The 24677-nt window shown below is 46.5% G+C and overlaps 1 protein-coding gene across 1 annotated transcript in view; it reads right to left on the reverse strand.

Moving 5' to 3' along the window:
* Positions 1 to 24677, reverse strand: part of WDR49 (WD repeat domain 49) — a 723235-nt gene that overhangs the window by 622754 nt on the left and 75804 nt on the right. The window lies entirely within an intron of this gene.

The following is a 24677-nucleotide window of genomic DNA, read 5'->3' on the forward strand; positions in this document are numbered from 1 at the left end:
GAAACAAAACCGGTTAGTAGCGCCGCCGTACAAGCGGCAGAAAAGAAGGGCAAGACACAAGATCCATATTGATCACAATGGCTAATACTTACGGCGTAACCTTCGGCTCCCTTAATGTGAAAGGCCTTAACTCCCCTCAAAAAAGATCAATGTTGGCTTGCCAATTCAAGCAATCCGGAGTTGACGTCCTTTTTGTCCAGGAAACGAAATACACCCAGGGGGAAGAACGCAAAATTGTAGGCAGGGACATAGAAAACGCAGTATGGGCATCAGGTCCACAGAAGAAAGGGGGGGTGGGAATCCTGTACAGGAAATCTTTAGGCCTCCAAATAAAGCATACACATAGTGACAAAGGGGGCAGGTTCGTAGTCCTGAAGGGCAAGGTGAGAACACGCACGCTCACTCTCTGTTCCGCATATGCCCCTAACAAGGCCCAGTCCACCTTCTTCGAACCATTATTGGACTTTTTAGAGAACTGGCGGGAGGGCACCCTGATTTGTGGTGGGGATCTCAATGTAGTGGCGGATAGAGAAAAAGACTGGCTTTCAATTGCGCGCAATGCTCATCCCCCCAGTCACCTACAGGGTGATAGATTCCAGAGCCTATTAAGAGAACACCATCTAATAGATTCTTGGCGAATAACACACCCAGAAGAAAGGTCATACACCTTTTACTCTCCCCCACACCAGACCCACTCGAGAATAGACTACATACTGCTAGGGGCGGAGGAGGAAGGTGCCATCTTAAAATCCTCAATTGAAATAGTGGCCTGGACAGACCACGACTTATGCACAGTTGAATTAAACCTAGGCCCAATGCCCAGACCCGAGCGTAGATGGATTTGCAATGACTTCTTATGCAGAGACCCCATATTCAAAGAAACCCTAGCAGAAGCTATTGCTAGTTATTTTGAAACAAACGACGTAAATAATATGCCACTAAACACAGTCTGGGAAGCAGGCAAAGCCACAATTAGGGGGCTCCTCATAGCAGAAGGTGCAGCCAAAAAAAGGCTTAAGCAGCTCAGGGAGAAGGAATTGAGAACAAAGATAACCACTCTAGAAAAAACTCAAAGGCAGCACCCAACACAAAATGCAGACTTGACAAGCCAAATTAAAGGACTAAGGGGAGAACTTAGAGATATATGGCAAAGCAGAGCACTTATGCAGCTCAAGTACCTTAAACAGAAGTTCTTTGAGAAGGGGGACAAGGCCCATACAATGCTAGCGAATCGACTGAGAAAACAAAAAGCGGACAGGGCTATCAATAAGATTAATGACGAATCAGGCTCCCCCCTCACTCAACCGCAAGATATAGTCGGCCGATTTGCCAGGTTTTACTCAGACCTCTACACAACAGAAGGAAACGAGCACTCCTCGGCCATAGACCCATACCTACACACGCTCCCCCGACCACCAATATCGGAAGAACACCTAGGAGCACTAAACGGCCCAATCACCACCTTTGAAGTTAGTGGTGCAATCTCCAACTTAAAAGCAGGATCTGCCCCGGGGCAGGACGGCTACACTCCGGCCTTCTATAAAATCAATAGTACCTCTCTGACTCCCTTCCTCACTAAATTGTTCAACTCAATCTTGGAAACGGGCCAAGCCCCTCAATCATTTACTGAATCCATAATCATTGTCATCCCCAAGGAAGGTCGAGACCCCCTAGAATGTTCATCATACCGCCCCATTTCACTTATAAATGTAGACGCTAAAATTTACGCAAGCATACTAGCCGCACGGCTTGCGATTGTCCTGCCCCAGCAGATCCACACCGACCAGGTCGGGTACATAAGAGGAAGACAGGGGGCTGACAACATTAGGAAAACCCTGGATCTCATGGCAACGCTCAGGGAGGCAGGAGAGGGCCCACTCCTTCTATCCATCGATGCCGAAAAGGCATTTGATCGCGTGGAGTGGCCCTTCTTGAGGGCAGTACTGCGGTGGGCCGGTTTAGGAAGCACATGGATCCAGGGGGCCAAAGCACTTTACCACTCTGCCCAAGCTAGAGTATCCGTTAACGGTACCACCTCAACATTATTTACGCTCACACGAGGCACAAGACAGGGCTGCCCGCTGTCCCCTCTGATATACGCCTTAGTTATCGAACCACTCGCCCAGTCCTTAAGATTAAACCCCATAATACACGGAATTCCGCACGGAGGAGAGGAATATAAATTAGCTATGTTTGCAGACGACATTCTATTATACCTCACCAGACCCACAGAATCTATTCCCGCCCTTTTTCAAGAATTATTTAGATATGGTGCCCTCTCGGGGTTCCGAGCCAACTTACTGAAAACCATAGCAGTCCCCCTCAAACCTAATATCAAATCACTAGAGCTCTTAAAGGAAGAGTGGGGATTCCTGGTACAACCCCACTCTGTCAGATATCTGGGCGTCAATATAACAGTCCCCATGACTAACCTATTTGAAGCTAACTACGTCCCTCTGTGGAAAACCATCCAGGCGGATGTACGGAGATGGACAAAGCTACCACTGTCCTGGGCTGCCCGTTTTACCTCCATAAAAATGAATGTACTACCCCGTCTATTGTTCCTGTTCCAATCCCTCCCTGTAATCGTCCCTAAACCATTCATGGTCGAAGTCAAACGGACACTCTTAAGATATCTATGGGCAAATGGGAAACCCAGAATCCCATACTCCACTCTGATTCAACCCAAAGAGTCAGGCGGAATGGGGTACCCAGACTTGGAGGAATATTATAAAGCATCTCAGCTCCGAGTTTTGTCGGACCACCTCTGGGAAAACCCAGAAAAGCAATGGGTAGCCATAGAGAACGATATCTTCACTCCGGTCACGTTGAGTGAATGGATGTGGGTCCCCCCAAAAGCGATGACCCGCAGAATAAAAGAACACCCAGTACTTAAAGTCTTATGGTCCCTATGGCGCCCTTCCCAAAAAATGAAAGGAGTCACTACTTGGCCATCTCCCCTTAGTTATATTTGGGCCCCCCCCATTCGCGACCTCATAGCAGAGGTGCATCACTTTCAACCATGGCTTGAGGCAGGATTAGCAAGAGCGGGCCAAATGTGGAAGGAAGGCAACTTTATCTCATATGAAGAAGCACGAGACCCGATGCGAGGTAATGAGGTGACCCCCATGCTATATCTGCAGCTACGAAGCGCCCTGAACGACGCAAGGTGGGGCACAAAGTTAAAGCGCTCCCTCACCCCGTTTGAGCAAATATTAAGCGTTCCCCAAACAATGAAGGGCTTGATCTCACGAATGTATAGAGCTCTTCTCGCAAGAGGCCACTTGAAACGCCCCCAATCTGAAACCAAATGGGAACTAGAGTTAGGCCTCACAGATCAACCAAAAGCCTGGGATACTATCCATAGAGCGGTCTGGTCATCATCCACCTCAATGCAATATAAAATGCATAACGCCCGCCTATTAGTGAGGTGGCACTACACTCCCCAAAGATTGTCTAAGATGTTCCCGGGTACGTCTCCCCTCTGCTGGAGAGGCTGTGGAGAAAACAGCGACTACTGGCACCAATGGTGGGGCTGCCGGGAGGTGCAGGCATACTGGAAGGAGGTCTTAAGCTGGATACAAGTCATAGAGGGAATATCCAGAAATCAAACCCCGACCTTGGTCCTCTTTGGTGTGGAATTAGACGAAGATGGCTCCAATGTAATTCTTACACACATGCCCCGTAACCTATTGTTGGCAGCTAGGGTCTGTTTGACGATTAAGTGGAAGTCCCCCTCCCTGCCAACAAAGAACGAATGGGTAACCATGGCACATGCCATTTATGAAATGGAAAGCCTCACAGCAGCCGTACAGGAATCCAAGAAAAATGTAAACGCGATATGGCTGCCCTTCCTAGAATTTTATTCAACGTACTGGGACACTGGGAAACGAAGTAATAGATACACGCCATTGTGACCAACAAATCACATGCAGAAGACTACCCTCGCCAGCTAGCGTGCCCCTCATAAGAAAGCTAGCAAATATGACCCAGGGCTTTAAGCCTAGCACGCAAAATTCTCTATAAAAGTGGGAAAAAGTACCTCGTTATCTGTTTGTCAGGACTTATATAATTGACTATTGGAGCGCTTCCCCAGGGGTGGGCGGGGGGGGGGGGGGGGAAGGGGTGGGGGTGGGGGGAGGGGTACGGGTAGCAATTGTTGATTCATTTACTTGCAATCTCCATACTGTCTGATTATTTTCTTGTTCTAGCTCGTGGATTTCACGAGCATTCTAAGAGACAAGTGAGAGTGAAAAATGTAATGTAATATTTGGTACTCGTTGAAAAAAGAAAAACAATAAAAATGATTTAAAAAAAAAAAAAAAAGCCAGGAAAATGGCAAATAGGAAGCGTAGAGGAGCCCGCCAGCCATCAGGGATTTTGACGGGTTGGCTTGTGGAAAATTATACAGCGGGTGCAGCATGAGAACAATCGTGTCCAAAACGGGCCTTTAAATGCTGGCTCAGATTGCAGCGACATATCAGGGAACGGAGCAACTTTTTCAAAGCCAGATAATTAAGTAGTCGAGAAGTAAACAACTCTTATTAAGAGTGTAACGCCGAGCTCCTTGAGTATTTCTAACCCCAGGTCACCTGTTGCTATTTCATCAGCCTTCACTGTAAAATGGACGACACAACGTGATCCGTCAGACTTATTGAAACGACTGCAGCGGATTCCTCCATTACGTGTCTTGGACACATCTGACTTTGTTTTTATGGAGCCCTTAAGCTGTGCAGGTAGGAACGAGTCCTGCATTCACTGCGCAATTGCACAAGAGTTTGTTATGATACACCAGTATAGTGGTAGATTACTTGAATTGCGATATGAACTTGGCGTGGAAGAAGGGCACGTAATACGGGATGCTCCGATACCTGCAAACCACTCAAGCACAGTAAGTGGAGGGGCAAGTGCTATTGGGGTTAGTGACATCACCCAGAGAGATATTAGAGGAGTCCTGAAGATACTGTTGGAAGCAGTAACAGCTAAATCCCGACCTTGAGCCTGAACTGTCAGTCTCATCTCACGGAACACCCAGGGTTACCCGCGTTTTCTCACTGAAAAAGGATTGCTTACCATCCTACAAAACCACAATGTGTTCTTAATTCAAGAAAGCTGGCTGGCCACTCCTATATATGTCGATGGATACCAAGTATACCAATGTCTGGCAAAAAAAAGGGGAAAGTGGGCGCTCATATGGGGGCCTAATCATACAAGTTAAAAATCACCTTACGGTGGCTGGAACTGAATCTATTGTATCAGAACCGAATGTTCCGACAGTAGTAATCGGTTGCCCGGGAAGCAGGTCACAATTTGAAATAAATGTATATGACCCTCTGGGTGGCGATCCAACAAAACTATATTTGAGACTATTGCTTGTTTGCGTTCTGATGTAACCAGCAAACACTGGAACGATTTTTGACCCTGTAAAAATAAAAAATAAATAAATAAAACCACCACTGGAACGATTTGATTGCAATTGGTGGGGATTCGAAATGCCCGATGCACAAGTCTGAAAGGATGGGAGGAGACTGTTTGTGTTAACTGCAAGAGTGTGATGGAACAACAAACGGCCAATAGCCAAGGAAGACGCTGGTGTGACTACTTACATGATTGGGGATTCGCCATGATGAATGGCAGAGCCAACCGAGACTGTCTCAAAGACTATATGTGGTGCGCTGGTAGTAAAACTGCAACACTTGATCATATCTCTGATAACCAGAATTTACTACCTTTGGTACAAAGCCCAATGATTCGCTAAGAATGAGCATAGTCATCATAGTATCCTCACCTTAACTATTGAGGGCTGGGCAGAAGATCCTGCAAAAAAAGGAAATTGGTGATCGCAACATAAATTGAAGTGGAAACAGGATAAGTTGCTCACACAGAAACCTAGAGAAAGCGCAGAAACGTGTTGGTAATCTTAGTGACTTTGACTTGGCCAGGTTTGGCAGCCTGTCAGAAGTGTGGCTAAAAGAAGCAGTTGCAGCTGTAGCAATTCAAAAGGGCAGCTATACAGTGACAAATAAAGTTAACCCTCAACATCAGTTCGACAAAGAAATTAGAGATGCCAAAGGGAGATGCGCAAGTCCATTCGGGCCATCAAGTCTCACACTCCTATAACGTACACTAAGATAAAAGCGATCAAGCTGATTAAAAACAAGTACAGGAGGTGGAACAAATGGTGGCGCACGACACATGGAAATGCCAAATGGCAACATTTAGTTGAGGTGATAAAAACAAGGGATCATTTTAAAAAAAATTGGAAACTTCTTGGTAAAGTAAGAGCCAGTAAAGACAATCTGGTAGTGAATCCTATAAATTCAGTGCAATGGCGTATTCATATAACTGAGAATTGTGTTGGCCCTAAAGCCCCTACAGGAGCCACAAACAAGGTTCCTGGGGTTTCAATATGGTAATTGACAAAGAAGACATATTGATCAAAATAACTAATCTGAAGGGATCCAGAGCACCAGGTCCCAATGGACTAATAAACGTGGTACTAAAAAAGGATCCTGAGGCTTGGGCCATGATATTGGAGATTATGTTTAACAATGTTTGCCAAGAGGGTGGGTTACCGGCATCCTGGAAGACCGTGCTACTAGTCCCGGTTTTGAAAAAAGGCAAACATACTGATCCGTCAAATTACAGGCTACTTTCCATGCTCGATGTAACAGGCAAAATATTTTCATTATTCCTGCTTGACGAGATACAAAAATGGGCATACTCTATACAGCTGTTGGACACATTTCAAACAGGTTTGAGACCTGGATCTGGAGTGGTCCATAATCTAAGACTCTTGGACAATGTGACAATACATGAATGAAAGAAAGCCAGACCAGGACTGCATGCAGCACTGGTGGACTTTTGCTTCGACTGTCGGTCGACAGGAATTGCGGTGCAAAATTGAGAAACTGGGATGCCCTGGGTCTGTTCTTGGAGATATTAAGAACTTACATGAGAACACTAGCATTCAGGTGAGGCTGGACAGCAGGGGAGCTATCACTGAACTTATTATTATGAATATGGGTGTAAAACAAGGTTGCGTGCTGGCTCCCCTGCTGTTCAAGATATACCTGTTGGATCTGCCTGGTACCCTGAGGAGAATTGATAACTGCTCTACTAAACTTAATTGCATAAAGTTCAGTTGTTTGGCATACACAGACAACCTCGTGATTCTTGATCACACAGGGGGGCTAAAAGACTTCTGGAAGGTCTATACAAATATGCAGATCAAAATGGGCTAATTATTAACTTTGCAAAAACAAAAATGATGCATTTTAATAGTAAGAATATTGGAAAGCCCAAATATGTTGTGAGTGGGAACTGCACTGAGTATGCCACTAGCTACAGCTACCTGGGGCTTGAACTGACGTCCCGAGGTGACTAGACAGAGATCATTTCTATGAAGAGAAGGAAGGCTATCATGTTAACATCTCTCATTGCCAAATTTGTGGTAGAAACCTCAGGCTTCAGTCTTGTGGAAATCCTTAAATTGTATAAACAATGCTTTTTTTTCCATTATGCTTTATGGCATTGAGGCATTAGCTATGCAGGATTTCACATGGCTGAAGGTGATGAGGGCAAATTCTGGAGAAGGATCTTCGGAATGGCCATGTGCGTTCCTATTGAATTATTGAGATTGGGACTGGGCCTGATGTCGCAGGGGAAGCAGGGCACCCTGATAACCACACCCTATTGTTGAGGAATATAATTGATTTGATTGATTGAGACCCCAATATTAGGGGGTGGGGGGGCGGGAACTCCATGAGCTACAGAACCAATTTATCACTGAGAGATTGCGATGCCACCTACAAAAGGAGGAAATGGCTCAATTAAAAGAACTAACTGCTGCTGTGCAGTCCTTGAATGCTGTTTTGCGCCAATCTATGGCCAATTGAGACATGTTAATGGAAGTATCCCAGCCAGGGGGCTACTATAGGCAAATATTTTGGAGATCCTAAAAAGTTTCAAGAATGTGTGGGTGCTTGCACAGTAGTGTTCTCATTCTGACAAAATGCCTTCCCTACTGATAGAGCCAAAGTAGTATTCTTGGTCTCTCATATGGCTGGAAGTGATTTGTCTTGGGCTACACCCCTGGTTACTGCAGGAAGCGATTATTGGATTATTACAGGGGTTTTGTGACAGCATTTGCAAGCATTTTCGAAAGATCTCAACTCACTTATATCAGGCAGGATAATCTCTTGTATTTTACGCAAGGAACCTTAGACGTTCTTACTTATACCACCAAGTTCAAGCAGCTGGCACAGCAGACAGCTTGGCTGGAAGAAGCCTTTTTCACATTGTATGGTCGAGGACTATGAGACAAGCGTAATGATGAATTGTCCCACGTCCCCCGTCCTGCCAACTTTAATTAATTAATACGTTTAGTTCTTCAGATGGATTATCGACTACAAGAAAGAAAACAAGAAAAAAAGAAAACAACGCAGTTACTCTGTGCGGCCTCTGCTCCCACTCATAAATCCTCAGTTTCTGAGGAATGAGGAATAGGACCTATGCAGATTGGAGCAGCCTGAGGACCCTTGACGGAGGATGAACGAACCAGAAGAAGAAGAACCAAGGGACTGTGTATGTACTGTGGCTCTGCAAATCATCTAGTTCGCCTTAGTGCAATTGCACCTCCCAGATGAGGGTGGAAGCACCAGCTCCCGTCCACAGAAGGGACACATGTTAAGGAGAAAGATACCTGATCCCCTATTATAACCTTGCCTGGAATCGACACAGAATCATGGACTACCCTTCTTTGGTACTAAAAGCACAATTGATTATCAGTCATTCTGTGACAGTGGAAACGGCTGTGCTAGTAAATTTAGGAGCTGCTGGCATTTTCATGGGTCAAGGATGGGCTCTTAAGATGGGAATTGCAAGAATACCTAAGAAAGAAGCATTAGCTGTAGAAGGGGTTGATGGTAGAACACTCTCGAGTGGTCTTATAACTGAAAACACCCCTCATACAAATGAGCATCCAAAAACACCAGGAAACCTTGTAATTTGATCTAATAACTGCAGCACATTTTCCCGTCATACTAGGAATACTGTGGTTAACATATCATGACCCATATATAAATTGGTCGACACACACATTATTTTGGGGATCTGAGACATGTGTCCAGAACTGTCGGGAGCACTCTAAGAGTAGTCAGATTCCTATATCCTTGCTGGAAAGACCTACTACTCAAGTTCTTCAAATACATCACTTGATCCCTTCGAAATATGCAGACTTTGAAGAAGTATTTCAGAAAGAACAAAGAAAGTCTTTAGCTCAACACCGAACCAGAGGATTGTTCCATTGATCTACTACCGAATACCACAGTGCCATTCAGTCGCATGTATACTCTGCCTTCCAGTGAAAAGAAAGCCTTAAGTGAATATCTGGATGAGAACTTACAAAATAGTTTTAATTACTGAGTCAAAGTCCTCAGGTGGTGCTTCATTATTTTTTATACCCAAAAAAGAGACCACAGTACTAAGACAATGTGCCTCATCACGAGTTGGGCTGTAGCCATTAAATGCAGCGGTAACAGTATTACCACGGCATTTAAGGGCTGGCCCTATCACGAGTTGGTTGCTAAATGGGCTGTTTTACCACCAGCTTTTTTATGTATTAGCCTGCAGTATTAGCGCCGAAAATGCACCATTGGACCTAATGGACCCAATGGGGAATGTGGACCGGACCGGTGGGTGCTAAGGTTATTACAGTCAGGCGATATTACAGCTGGGATACAGCGCAACTCGTGATGAGGCATAATGTATTGATTATTGTTAGGGAGAATTCTCATAAATGGCTGATTTCCCTTACCTAAAGAGTCCCCCCGCAGCTTTGCTGTATTTCTAGGATTTCTTTTTTCCACCCGGTAAGAGTGTGAGCCTTTTTCCCACTCTAACATGTGTTTTGCTGTGTGTATTTTGTGGGATCTTGGGCACTGGATCCTCACCTACTCCATGTGCACCACTTTGTATGTGTGTTACACAGCACCTTCAGTGCAGTGACACAGGATTGTCTTCGAGACTTCCCAATGACTCAGTACACCCCACCTTACATGGAGTACTGGAAAGGGTTCATTCTTATCCCTTTTTGTCTGTACCTCTTGGAGACTTGTTTCGCTCCCTTAACACTAAGGGCCTCATTACACGGTATGCGGTAAGGTTTTACCGGTACCGGTAAGGGCACCGGTACCGGTAAACCCTTACAGCCTTACTACGAGGTCCCTTTGCCGGACCCTACCTCAATGGCTGGTTTTACCAGCCATTAAGGAACGGGCCCGCAAAGGGACCTTGGTGCTAATTACAGTACCGCAATTTGCGGTACCGTAATTACCTCCTTCCCCATTCCCATTGAGCCCTATGGGGGCAAAAATGGGAATGGGGAAGTGCCTTGGTGAATGGAGAATTACCGGCCCCGCTCACCTTGGAGTAGGCCGGTAATTCCGCCATCCACCAAGGCGGACACAGTAAAATACCAGCGGCAACCATGGCGCTAATAGCGCCATGTTAACCGCATACCGTGTAATGAGGCCCTAAGACTTGGCTGGTGGCAGTGGTATCTACCCTAACTTTCCTACCGCGATTATATTATATAAAAGTGGTATTGTTCCAGGCTAACATAAACCCACTTGACCAAATACATTTTATTTTGGTTCTGGCTGAGTTTATTTGCCATTTCTTTTTGTTAAAGTCTTTCTCGTGTTTTTCTCTGTGCGCCAAACCGGAGATGATTTCTTTGTTTGCTGTCTTTTCGCGGGCTTCTGCACAGAAGCCCTCCTTAAGGCGCCTGATAGTCTAGGTGGGCAGGATGTGAGGGAGGGATCTTTGGACCCCTGCCATTGGTTGCCTTAGTAACCCAAGTCGCACTCTTGTCTGATTGGCTAAGGGGACTGGCCTTGCCAGGCCAGCCACCCTGCTGTGTGATTAACAGCCAGGCTGTATGAATGGGGGAAAACTGCATAAAAAGCAGGTCTCTGGGCCTGGAAGAGCAGAGTCACCAAAGAACCAACAAGGAACTGGAAGAAGAGGACCCCTACAACGACTGAACCGCCCGTTGAAGCCCTGCTGCAGGTCCGAATCTCCAAATCTGACGACAGAGAAGATCCTCCAGGAAACCTCTTCCCTTGAGCTGGTGGGACCAACCAGTTCACCCAAACTCCAAGCGAGGACCCCTGCTCTTGTCGAATTCACTGTACAGAGCTACAGCAGGCCGGATAGCCAGGAAGGTCGCACCCTGCTTGGGTTTTAAGGAGTGCACCTTTTATTTGTTGTTTTGCTCTGCTGCTGGTTTCTTCCCTGGGGGGTGCAGGACCCTCCAGTCCGACAGTCGCTTCAGGAGCCGTGAGCCTGCAGGAACCACCAGGAACGTCCCCCTCAGCTACAGCTCCCTCTCCGTTTTAAGGTACTGTGCAAATCCGTTGTCCGTTTCGGTCAGCCGCGGTGAAAGTGTTTGAAATCTTTCTCCAATCCGAGGGCTTGTCCTTCTCTTCTGTTTGAACTAACTTTTATACCAACCAACCTCATCCGGAATCTGTGCCACAAACTTTACCGCAAACTACATTGAACCTATTATCTTGAGCAAAAGATTTTTGAACCATTGACTTTGGCCCTAAGCCTTTTCTACCTGATTTTAACCTTGTAGTCTCTCCTGTTCACTTGCTACTATTACTTACCTGTTGGTGTTGCCTAATTTCTAATAACTTTGTCTTTCCCTCCCTTTTAAAATGCTGGAGTGCCATTTTGCTCCCACTTCATTTTGTGAGTTTAACTTGTCTGGAATTTAAGGGAAGTGGTGTGGTGTATTTATGATTGTGAGTTTTAACTTGCTAAGAATAGTGAAATGTTATACAACTGTTGAGTAAATAAATATATTTTCTTTTACTTAGAAACCTTGAGTCAGTGTTTGCCTGAATCATAGTAAATGCTGTCCTTTGTGTAACTATTTGTACTGCTCACTTACTCTTGAGATAAGTATGGCTGCTGCGCTAATGCTACCACTATAACTGCGTAGTACAGGGTTGTACCAAAGGTGCAATTGTACTGTCACTTGTAGTCTTAATTGTGTGTAGTGTTTCCAAAGGGTAATGCATATAATTCTGCCTAACACTGGTGTAGAGCGGTGAGGATTAAAGTATAGTAATTACACTTAGAGTACTGCTATTACCTTGGACCAACTAACCACAAGGCTAGTTTTACAAAGGTAGCGGGCGCCCCTCTCTCGCAAGAACAGACATGATAACCTGTTCAGTGGTTATTAACCACTTGAGAGTTCGCAGCCACTGCTTTTACTCACTGTGCCTTTCACAGATGGGAAATATCCATTTGCATATCAGTCTTTGTCCTGCCCAGGGGCAGTCCAGCACCGAAATACAATGGCAATTCCAATCTGAACGAGAGTACCACCAGCAACCCCATACACGTGTTTCACCCTTGTTGGGGATCATCAGTGAGGTGAAGCTGATGCCTCTCTAAGCACAGTGAGAGGGAGACCACGTCTGGTTGCCCCCAGGAGACCTAGGGTTACCAATCCCAGGTTCCTTAACAAATAGTTTTACAAAGGTAGCGGGCGCCCCTCTCTCGCAAGAACAGACATGATAACCTGTTCAGTGGTTATTAACCACTTGAGAGTTCGCAGCCACTGCTTTTACTCACTGTGCCTTTCACAGATGGGAAATATCCATTTGCATATCAGTCTTTGTCCTGCCCAGGGGCAGTCCAGCACCGAAATACAATGGCAATTCCAATCTGAACGAGAGTACCACCAGCAACCCCATATACGTGTTTCACCCTTGTTGGGGATCATCAGTGAGGTGAAGCTGATGCCTCTCTAAGCACAGTGAGAGGGAGACCACGTCTGGTTGCCCCCAGGAGACCTAGGGTTACCAATCCCAGGTTCCTTAACAAATAGTTTTACAAAGGTAGCGGGCGCCCCTCTCTCGCAAGAACAGACATGATAACCTGTTCAGTGGTTATTAACCACTTGAGAGTTCGCAGCCACTGCTTTTACTCACTGTGCCTTTCACAGATGGGAAATATCCATTTGCATATCAGTCTTTGTCCTGCCCAGGGGCAGTCCAGCACCGAAATACAATGGCAATTCCAATCTGAACGAGAGTACCACCAGCAACCCCATACACGTGTTTCACCCTTGTTGGGGATCATCAGTGAGGTGAAGCTGATGCCTCTCTAAGCACAGTGAGAGGGAGACCACGTCTGGTTGCCCCCAGGAGACCTAGGGTTACCAATCCCAGGTTCCTTAACAAATAGTTTTACAAAGGTAGCGGGCGCCCCTCTCTCGCAAGAACAGACATGATAACCTGTTCAGTGGTTATTAACCACTTGAGAGTTCGCAGCCACTGCTTTTACTCACTGTGCCTTTCACAGATGGGAAATATCCATTTGCATATCAGTCTTTGTCCTGCCCAGGGGCAGTCCAGCACCGAAATACAATGGCAATTCCAATCTGAACGAGAGTACCACCAGCAACCCCATACACGTGTTTCACCCTTGTTGGGGATCATCAGTGAGGTGAAGCTGATGCCTCTCTAAGCACAGTGAGAGGGAGACCACGTCTGGTTGCCCCCAGGAGACCTAGGGTTACCAATCCCAGGTTCCTTAACAAATAGTTTTACAAAGGTAGCGGGCGCCCCTCTCTCGCAAGAACAGACATGATAACCTGTTCAGTGGTTATTAACCACTTGAGAGTTCGCAGCCACTGCTTTTACTCACTGTGCCTTTCACAGATGGGAAATATCCATTTGCATATCAGTCTTTGTCCTGCCCAGGGGCAGTCCAGCACCGAAATACAATGGCAATTCCAATCTGAACGAGAGTACTCACCTCACTGATGATCCCCAACAAGGGTGAAACACGTGTATGGGGTTGCTGGTGGTACTCTCGTTCAGATTGGTATTGCCATTGTATTTCGGTGCTGGACTGCCCCTGGGCAGGACAAAGACTGATATGCAAATGGATATTTCCCATCTGTGAAAGGCACAGTGAGTAAAAGCAGTGGCTGCGAACTCTCAAGTGGTTAATAACCACTGAACAGGTTATCATGTCTGTTCTTGCGAGAGAGGGGCGCCTGCTACCTTTGTAAAACTATTTTTTAAGGAACCTGGGATTGGTAACCCTAGGTCTCCTGGGGGCAACCAGACGTGGTCTCCCTCTCACTGTGCTTAGAGAGGCATCAGCTTCACCTCACTGATGATCCCCAACAAGGGTGAAACACGTGTATGGGGTTGCTGGTGGTACTCTCGTTCAGATTGGTATTGCCATTGTATTTCGGTGCTGGACTGCCCCTGGGCAGGACAAAGACTGATATGCAAATGGATATTTCCCATCTGTGAAAGGCACAGTGAGTAAAAGCAGTGGCTGCGAACTCTCAAGTGGTTAATAACCACTGAACAGGTTATCATGTCTGTTCTTGCGAGAGAGGGGCGCCTGCTACCTTTGTAAAACTATTTTTTAAGGAACCTGGGATTGGTAACCCTAGGTCTCCTGGGGGCAACCAGACGTGGTCTCCCTCTCACTGTGCTTAGAGAGGCATCAGCTTCACCTCACTGATGATCCCCAACAAGGGTGAAACACGTGTATGGGGTTGCTGGTGGTACTCTCGTTCAGATTGGTATTGCCATTGTATTTCGGTGCTGGACTGCCCCTGGGCAGGACAAAGACTGATATGCAAATGGATATTTCCCATCTGTGAAAGGCACAGTGAGTAAAAGCAGTGGCTGCGAACTCTCAAGTGGTTAATAACCACTGAACAGGTTATCATGTCTGTTCTTGCGAGAGAGGGGCGCCTGCTACCTTTGTAAAACTATTTTTTAAGGAACCTGGGATTGGTAACCCTAGGTCTCCTGGGGGCAACCAGACGTGGTCTCCCTCTCACTGTGCTTAGAGAGGCATCAGCTTCACCTCACTGATGATCCCCAACAAGGGTGAAACACGTGTATGGGGTTGCTGGTGGTACTCTCGTTCAGATTGGTATTGCCATTGTATTTCGGTGCTGGACTGCCCCTGGGCAGGACAAAGACTGATATGCAAATGGATATTTCCCATCTGTGAAAGGCACAGTGAGTAAAAGCAGTGGCTGCGAACTCTCAAGTGGTTAATAACCACTGAACAGGTTATCATGTCTGTTCTTGCGAGAGAGGGGCGCCTGCTACCTTTGTAAAACTATTTTTTAAGGAACCTGGGATTGGTAACCCTAGGTCTCCTGGGGGCAACCAGACGTGGTCTCCCTCTCACTGTGCTTAGAGAGGCATCAGCTTCACCTCACTGATGATCCCCAACAAGGGTGAAACACGTGTATGGGGTTGCTGGTGGTACTCTCGTTCAGATTGGTATTGCCATTGTATTTCGGTGCTGGACTGCCCCTGGGCAGGACAAAGACTGATATGCAAATGGATATTTCCCATCTGTGAAAGGCACAGTGAGTAAAAGCAGTGGCTGCGAACTCTCAAGTGGTTAATAACCACTGAACAGGTTATCATGTCTGTTCTTGCGAGAGAGGGGCGCCTGCTACCTTTGTAAAACTATTTTTTAAGGAACCTGGGATTGGTAACCCTAGGTCTCCTGGGGGCAACCAGACGTGGTCTCCCTCTCACTGTGCTTAGAGAGGCATCAGCTTCACCTCACTGATGATCCCCAACAAGGGTGAAACACGTGTATGGGGTTGCTGGTGGTACTCTCGTTCAGATTGGTATTGCCATTGTATTTCGGTGCTGGACTGCCCCTGGGCAGGACAAAGACTGATATGCAAATGAATATTTCCCATCTGTGAAAGGCACAGTGAGTAAAAGCAGTGGCTGCGAACTCTCAAGTGGTTAATAACCACTGAACAGGTTATCATGTCTGTTCTTGCGAGAGAGGGGCGCCTGCTACCTTTGTAAAACTATTTTTTAAGGAACCTGGGATTGGTAACCCTAGGTCTCCTGGGGGCAACCAGACGTGGTCTCCCTCTCACTGTGCTTAGAGAGGCATCAGCTTCACCTCACTGATGATCCCCAACAAGGGTGAAACACGTGTATGGGGTTGCTGGTGGTACTCTCGTTCAGATTGGTATTGCCATTGTATTTCGGTGCTGGACTGCCCCTGGGCAGGACAAAGACTGATATGCAAATGGATATTTCCCATCTGTGAAAGGCACAGTGAGTAAAAGCAGTGGCTGCGAACTCTCAAGTGGTTAATAACCACTGAACAGGTTATCATGTCTGTTCTTGCGAGAGAGGGGCGCCTGCTACCTTTGTAAAACTAACCACAAGGCTAACATCACTAAAAAGCTATATTAATCATGTCTGATATGGAAAGCCACAGTCAGGAGACCCTCTTGATTTACATTGCTGATTATTTAAGAAACATGTGTAAAGAAAGGAAACTCTCTGCTAAAGGCAAAAAGATTGAATTAGTTGAAAAGTTGTTAAAGAACTCAAGTCTAGGGAGTGGGTCTGAAATGCCTGACTCCTTAGCAAATGTGGAAAGTATTGAGGATGATGCTATGTCTGTTAGTAATGAGCTGGAAGAAGTAGATGTGTCTCCTAATGTAGGTCTCTCTACTCCCTTGCCTGCTCAGCACCCTCAACCCTTGTCCACTGGGACCCCCACAGGTCCTACACTCAGTCCGGAATCCATTGCTCTAGAGAAAATTGAAATGCTCAAACTGAACAAAAACATCAAGAACTGAAACTCAGAGAAATGGAGTTGAATCATGAACGTGAAATGAAAAGATTGTCTCTTGAAAATGCTTCTCTCCCAGAGTCTTCTAGGTCTTCCAGTCCTAAGAGACCCTGTATGCCTAAATAAATTGTGGGTATGTATGAAGTTAAGCTTGATATTTTAGATTGGTTGGCAATGTTTGACTATAACCATGGTATTCAAGGTCTCACAGGGAATCCATTGCTTCCCTTGCTGTTCTCTAGGCTACCCACTGTTGCACCGGATGTTGTGATGGAGTTGGGGGAGGTGGATAGGATGGATTATGAGCTGTAAAGCAAGCTTTAATTGCTAGATTTGGGAAGACCCCTTCCCAGTACCTTAAGAGGTTTAGCACCCTCAAAACTCATGATGGTACCCCCTGGGGTACCTGGGTATGTGAGTGTTTGAAAAACTTAGATGGTTGGATTAAGGGTTACAGAGTAAACACTTATGAAGGAAGGAGAAATCCTGTAATGTTGGAGTCTATTTTTGATGTCTGCTCTCCTGAGCTCAGACAACACTTGGCTGATTCAAAGGAGATAGATCCTAGGAAGTTAGCTAAAGCTGCTGTCTTGTGGGTTGCCAACAGGATGACTCACAAGGATTCTGGGGCAACTCAGAAAAAGGATGAGGGGAAACAACCAAAGAAAGACAACAAAGAGAATCCTTCCATCCAGAAGAGGTCCCCAAACATAACCAGGGTAAGCCACATGGGAAACCAAGTAGGGCTAGTGAATCCTCTGGTGCGCAACCAGATGGAGGTCAGCAGAAGCCCCCATTCCTGAGAGTATTTGGTAAATGCTATGTCTGTGGGTCAACTGACCATATCAAAGGAGATCCCAGGTGCAAGGTTAAACCTGCGGGGATCAGCACTGCCTCCTTAGCCTTCTCCCCAGAGGAAGAAGTACAGATGGCTAGTGCTCACTTTGAACTATTTGCTGAAGCACCCTTGGGTCTTCAGGCAACTGTATCATTAGAGTCCATGGATCTGGGTAAGAAACAGAAGTTAGATATCTATAACTCCATTCCAGAAAACTCTAGAGAATATTATATGGACAGTGTTCTTGTCAATGGCCAGGATACTCCTGCCAGGAGAGACACTGGGCCAGCAGAACAGTAGTGGATGAAATATTTTTCAAACCTGAGGGTGTTGCTAAGGCACCCTCTAGAGAATATTATATGGACAGTGTTCTTGTCAATGGCCAAGATACTCCTGCCAGGAGAGACACTGGGGCCAGCAGAACAGTAGTGGAAGAAAGATTTTTCAAACCTGAGGATGTTGCTAAGGCACCCAAAGGTCCCACTAAATTATCTGGAGGCCCTGTCCAGTTGGTTCCAATTCTGCCAGCTCTCATTCAGTGTAATAATATGACAGTGAGGACCCCTGTCAGTGTCCAAAATGAGGTGCCTGGGAGAGTCCTGTTGGGGAATTATCTAAAAACTCTAGGAGTAGTATCCAGTACCCCAGGCCTCCCAGTGAGAGAAAACAAAACCAAACCAAATTGGCTAGAGAGGCAACCTTAAGAAACCACTGAGCCTGTGGGTGACTCTACTGAGAACCCCACTATGAGCCCTGTTGTTAGTAAATTGACCTCTAAACCAGGCAAATCTGAGGCTAGTATAGTAGGGAAATGGGAGCCCCAACCAAGCTCCACCATTGCCCATCCAATTGTAAAGTCCTTGACTCCCCCTGCCTCTGAGGAAGAGGTGGATAGGCAAATTGAACCCCTCTCTAGGCCTGTGAGAACTGGTAATTCTCAAAACTGGTGGAAAATCAAGAAAATAGGTCTAAGGCTAAACACCTTAAGACTGGTGGAACTTCTACTGAAGGCCCCACTGAAAATCCTAGCATTAGAAGAGAAACTTCTAAAATAGGTAAGGTCAGATCTCAGAGGAAGTGGCAGCATGCACCTTGCTTGACCACAGCCCCTCCAACCAAGATACCTGAGACCCAACTTGCTCTGGTGAGAGAGTTGGTGAGGAACCATGAAGGCCCCTCTAGATCTAAAGGATTCCTTTCTAAGGGCCCCTTGAAAAAGCCTACTGTAACGCTCACCTGATTCCCGTAGAGGCGCCGGTCTTGACTGGGCGTATACCGTATCTTCAAAGGTGATGTGTAACACACGGCTGGCTCTTTGGGCTGGACCTCTGTGCACTGTATGTCTGACTTGAAGGGTAAGATGTCTGCAGATAGAAAATATGGGATTAATGAACTGGGTTATTGAATGTCTCTCTCTTCTTCCCTTTCTCTTCTCCTGTAGAACCCCAAAGGTTAACGCTCTCACCTTAGGTAAGTGAACGCTGTGCTCTCCATCTGCCTCGGGGCAGGGTGCTGTAACCAGTTTCTTCACTGGATAAGAGGAGCAGGCCTCTTGACTTCAGAGGACTGCTGTCCGTCGTTTACTGCACGAACTGTAAGTTTCGAGTAATTCTAATGTCTTTAAAAGTCTTTAGTAATGATGTCTCTTGTTTTGCAGGGTTCCGGCGATTGCGGATGACGGGCTGAAGTGAGTTGAAGATGGAGCCCGTGTGATGAATAGAAGCGCCTGGAAGCACGTAAGTAAGCGCTTGTTGCCTGCTTCACGATGCGCTCTAACTGTCTTTTTATTTTGCAGGTACAAGTTCGGAGCGGCTGCAGGGTGCCGGAATACCCACTGGGTTAGATGTGGAAAGGAGTACTGGCACGTGAGTATTAAAGTTCCCCAATGTCTTTAAACGCACCTTGTTTTGTCTTTCAGATGCGGGATGCAGCGCCGAAGGCCTCCGGAGCGTGCGAAGAGTTGGTAAGCTTTTGTCTTTCAGATGCCAGAATGCAGTGCGAAGACCTCCGGAGCGCACGAAGAGTAGGTAAGCCTTTGTCTTTCAGATGCCGGAATGCAGCGCGAGGCGTTGGTGACAGCCGATGGACCAGGTAAGTGAAGCGCTGTCACTGAAGACCGTAATGCTAACCTGTTCTTTCTTGTCTTTATAGGTGTTGCTGAAGACTGGATTCAGGATGGTAAGCCTTTTTCCTTAGGCCCAGGATCAGATGCAGAAGACACGATGAGCGTTCTGCTGCAGAGGATGCAGAATAACGCAAAGCAAGATTCATCCATCGGGTGTGGTTTAAATAGCCTCCTGTAGTGCTTAGGTGTCTCCTTCCAGAGCAACGCCTAGGTAAGAAAAGAGTTCCTGTTTTCCAGAAGAGTTCCAGTGTTCTGAACCTAGGGAGTGGCTCCTGCCCCACCCAACAGGAAAAGTAGTTCCAAACAGAAGAGGATCAGAGGCTCAACTGGCAGGCAAGTAAGCAGCATGGTCTGCTGCAGGTAAGTCCACCCAAGCATTATGAGCCCGGCGCTTCCAGCGCTGGGACTGGGCATATTTATGAGCCTGGTGCCACTGGCGCCAGGACTGGGTCCAAAAGGTCCCAATTGGGACTGGTTGGCACTCGGAACCTGGGTTATGGATCTGCTTCCAAGGGAGTTGGGAAAACCCTGACCTTTTGGAAGCAGAGATCATGACAGTAACCCCCCTGAAGGCCCCTCCCAAACCGGGCTTCTCCGGGGGTTTTGGCTTGTCAGGAAATGTTCGGTGAAATCTTTTGATTAGGCGAGGAGCGTGGACATATTCAGCAGGTTCCCAGGATCTCTCTTGGGGGCCGTAGCCTTTCCAGTCAATTAGGTAAAATAGTTTAGATTTGGAGATCTTGGAGTCCAGAATGCTTTTGACTTCAAACTCGAGTTCTCCATCAACTAGGATGGGTTTTGGAGATTTAGTTAGTCGGGTTTGAGGTTGCACGGGTTTTAATAGAGAGACGTGGAAGACCGGATGTATCTTCATGTGCGGGGGCAAATCCAACTTGACCGCTACTGGGTTTACTATGGTAGTGATGGAATAGGGACCAAGGTATCTTGGGTTGAATGTGCGTGGCCCTTTTAGAGGTAGATATTTGGTGGATAACCAGACTTGATCCCCTACTTGATATTGAGGGGCTTCCTTCCGATGTTGATCTGCTCCTTTCTTGTATTGTTCTTTAGCCCTTTGAAGGTGAGAAACAGCTTCCTTAAAGGCTTGGGTGATTGTAGAATGCAGGTAGTCTACTGCTGGTGTTTCAAGATCTTGGAGGGGATCCAACTCCGAGGTTCGAGGGTGACTGCCGTATAAAAGAAAAAACGGGGTTTTCCCAGTTCCCGAATGGACAGAGTTATTGTAGGCATATTCGGCTATCCAAAGGATATCTTTCCAAGTCTTTTCAGTTTGTTGCAGCATGCAGCGTAAATACTGTTCCAGAGTTTGATTGGTCCTCTCGGTTTGTCCGTCGGTCTGAGGGTGGTGACTGATCGATAGTCTCACATCAATTTGAGCCGACCGACAGCAACTTCGCCAAAAATGAGAAATAAATTGACTACCTCGATCCGAAATTAGAACCGAAGGAAAACCGTGCAGTCGGACGATGTTTTCGAGAAATTCTCGGGCCAGAGTTGCTGCTGTTGGCAAGCCTTTGAGCGGAATGAAATGCGCCATCTTGGAGAATAAGTCCACGATTACTAGAATCGTATTGTATCCGGAGCATGGAGGTAGATCGGTGATGAAGTCCATAGAAAGCGTATGCCAAGGGCGAGGTGGGATGTCAATAGGGCGTAAGAGGCCTGCTGGTCTTTCCTTTTGACTCTTGTTTTGGGCGCATACTCCACAGGACATTATAAAGTCTCTGATATCTTTTTTCCAAGACGGCCACCAGAAGTAGCGCTTGATCTTTTCTGAGGTCTTGGCCATACCGGGATGTCCTTCCATTAAAGAATCGTGATAACAAGAGATTACTTTTTTCTGTAAATCTGTGCTGGGCAGGTATAATCGTTCTTGGAAATACAATAAGTTGTCCTTTACTGCAAAGTCCTTTCCCTGCAGATGCCAATTCTGTATGTCTGCTGGAGTTACAAGTTGCCTGGCTTTATCCTTAACTTCCTCTATGGATTGTGTGGCGATTACACCCAGAATTCTTTGTTCGGGAATGATTGGTACAGGTTTAGGGTTGATCAAGTGTTCTTCCACTCCCATCCGAGAAAGGGCATCAGCTTTACCGTTTTTTGTACAAGGTCGATAGGTAATTATGAAGTCAAACTCGGCAAAGAATAATGCCCAACGGAGTTGTCTAGAGGATTGGGCTTTTGCGGTTTTCAAATATTGCAGGTTTCGGTGATCCGTAATCACAGTAACGGTGTGTCGGGCCCCCAGCAGATAATGCCGCCAAGCCTTAAAGGCAGACTTGATAGCCAGAAGTTCCTTGTCAGTAATCGTGTAATTGATTTCAGGAGGCGAGAATTTGCGGGACCAAAATGCCACGGGATGCAACTGATTGGTTACCGGGTCCTTTTGTGATAGAACTGCCCCCATGGCAAGGCTTGAAGCATCAGTTTCCACGATGTAGGGGAGTTCGGGGCGAGGGTGTTTTAAGATTGGTGCAGAGATAAATTTAGTCTTCAAATCCTGGAAAGCTTGTTCCGCCTCGGTAGACCATTCAAAACGTTTGTTTTTCTTTAACAAGGCAGTGATGGGCTGGACTATTCGAGAAAATTCGGGGATGAACCTGCGGTAAAAGTTAGCGAAGCCTAACATGCTTTGCACACCTTTTACGGAGGATGGTGATGGCCATTTGAGAACTGCATCGACCTTCTTTGAATCCATACGCACTCCGCTAGGTGATATTATGAATCCCAAGAATTCAACTTCAGTCACGTTGAAAACACATTTTTCCAACTTAGCGAAAAGTTTGTGTTGACGCAATCTTTCGAGGACCATTTTCACGTGTTTCCGATGTTCAGATTCCGATGAAGAATAAACGAGGATGTCGTCAATGTAAACAACAACACACACATCTATGAGCTCTCTGAGGACATCGTTCATAAAATATTGAAAGGCGGCCGGGGCATTGCAAAGTCCGAAGGGCATGACCTGATATTCAAATAGCCCATATTTGGTGCGGAAGGCCGTCTTCCATTCATCGCCCTCTTTTACTCGTACCAAGTGGTAGGCTCCTCTAAGATCCAGCTTTGTATATATGCATGCTTTTCTGACTTGGTCCAGGAGTTCAGGGATCAAAGGTAACGGATATCTATTCTTGACGGTGATCTGGTTCAGGGAGCAATAATCTATACAAGTTCTAAGGTCTCCTTCCTTTTTTGGAACGAAGAACAAAGCTGAAGAAGCAGGGGACTTGGAAGGGCGAATAAACCCATTTGCCAGGTATTGATCCAGGTATTGTCGAAGGTGAAGGTTCTCAGGCTCGGTGAGGGCATAAATTCTACTACAAGGAGGAGTAGATCCAGGTATCAGGTCTATCTGGCAGTCATAAGACCTATGAGGAGGTAGAGAGTTAGCCTGATCCTTCCGGAAAACATCTTGGTATTCTAGGTATTCGGGAGGTAACTGGGGAGTCTCTGAAGAAATTGCTGCCAGTGCACCACCAGGTGGAGGGTGACAAGTAGAGACACATTCTGGAAACTGGACCGTTCTTGCTCGCCAATCGATCAGAGGATTGTGTTTCTCTAACCAAGGTATTCCTAGAATAATCTGAAACTGAGGAGCTTTGATCACATCGAACACGATCTTCTCATGGTGTCCATCTTGACTTACTAGCGTCACTTCTTGAGTGGTATGCGTTACTGGTCCGGAGGCTATCTCCGTTCCATCCACCGTAGTAATGACGTCCTTTACAGCCTTGGGACAAAGAGTTAGATTCATCCTCAAAACCATTTCATGATCCACATAATTGCCGATGGCACCGCTGTCGACGTAAGCTTCAATTGCATGTAATCGATCCGGATTATCAGGGCTAATGAGGACCATAGGTATCACGAAATGCGAGGTCACGGAACTGGTTTTCACGCTCAGCAAGAGGACCTCTATTCTTGTCGGGCGAGGTCGTTTCCCTGCTCAGAGTTTGTAACTTTGGTAACTGCAGCTCCTACTGCCTTCTTGGCAGGTTTCACCGGACAGTCTCGAAGAAAGTGCCCTGAGTTTCCGCAATAGAGGCATAATTGCAACTGTTTTCTCCTTTCCCGCTCCTTTTGTGTTAGAGGACCTTTCAGGCCCCCTATTTGCATGGGTTCCCCGGAGTCTACTCCTTTGGAAGGAGTTGGCGGTTTGGAAAATACTCGAGCATCAAACTTGGAACGATCGGCCTTCCTGTTCTGCAGTCTGTGATCTATTTGAACAACTAAGTCTATATAGTCCGAACAATCTTGTGGGGGATTCACTACTTGGGCTAACACATCTTTGAGCTCTCCACGTAGACCTCTATAAAACAGCGTAATCCTTTTGTCCTCAGGCCATTGAGTTTCCACTATCAGTCTGTTGAAAGACGCAATATAAGCCAAAAGGTCTTGATTACCTTGTCGCAACGAAAGAAGCTCATTGTCCAAGGCCTGCCCCTGTGTATGTCTTGCGAACAGTTTTTCCATACTGAGCTGAAAAGCTTGAAAATCATGGAGGACCGGATCATCTTGATTTACTAGAGGGATCGACCAGTCTGCCGCATTGCCACTAAGGTACGAAAGCACGAAAGCTACTTTAGCTTGATCAGTTGGAAAGGCTGCTGGCCGGCATAAGAAATGCAACCGGCACTGATTGATAAATACTGCAAACCTCTTTGGGTCACCAGAAAATCGTTCGGGCGGAGCCAGAGGTACATTCCCAGGTAGGTTGATCTGCACTGGATTCATAGAGGATGTAGAAGGAAGATTTCCCCCAGATGCGGGTAACGGGGTCTGTCCGGCTTGTGACTGTAGCAATTGTCTAGCGAGATCATCTGCTCCTTGGAAATAATCAGTTCCCTTCTTAGAGCGTTCGTTTCCTGACGGGCTGCATGCACTTCTGCCCTTCGTTCCCCAAGTAACTGGGCTAGCTGGTCGGTATCCGAGGTTTCCATAGCGCCTGGACGGGAGTTTTGCGGTAGGCTTTGCGTTCTGTAACGCTCACCTGATTCCCGTAGAGGTGCCGGT

This window comes from Ambystoma mexicanum, chromosome 10 (genome assembly GCF_040938575.1).
Source record: "Ambystoma mexicanum isolate Mex_15411 chromosome 10, UKY_AmexF1_1, whole genome shotgun sequence".
In the NCBI taxonomy this organism is placed as follows: domain Eukaryota; kingdom Metazoa; phylum Chordata; class Amphibia; order Caudata; family Ambystomatidae; genus Ambystoma; species Ambystoma mexicanum.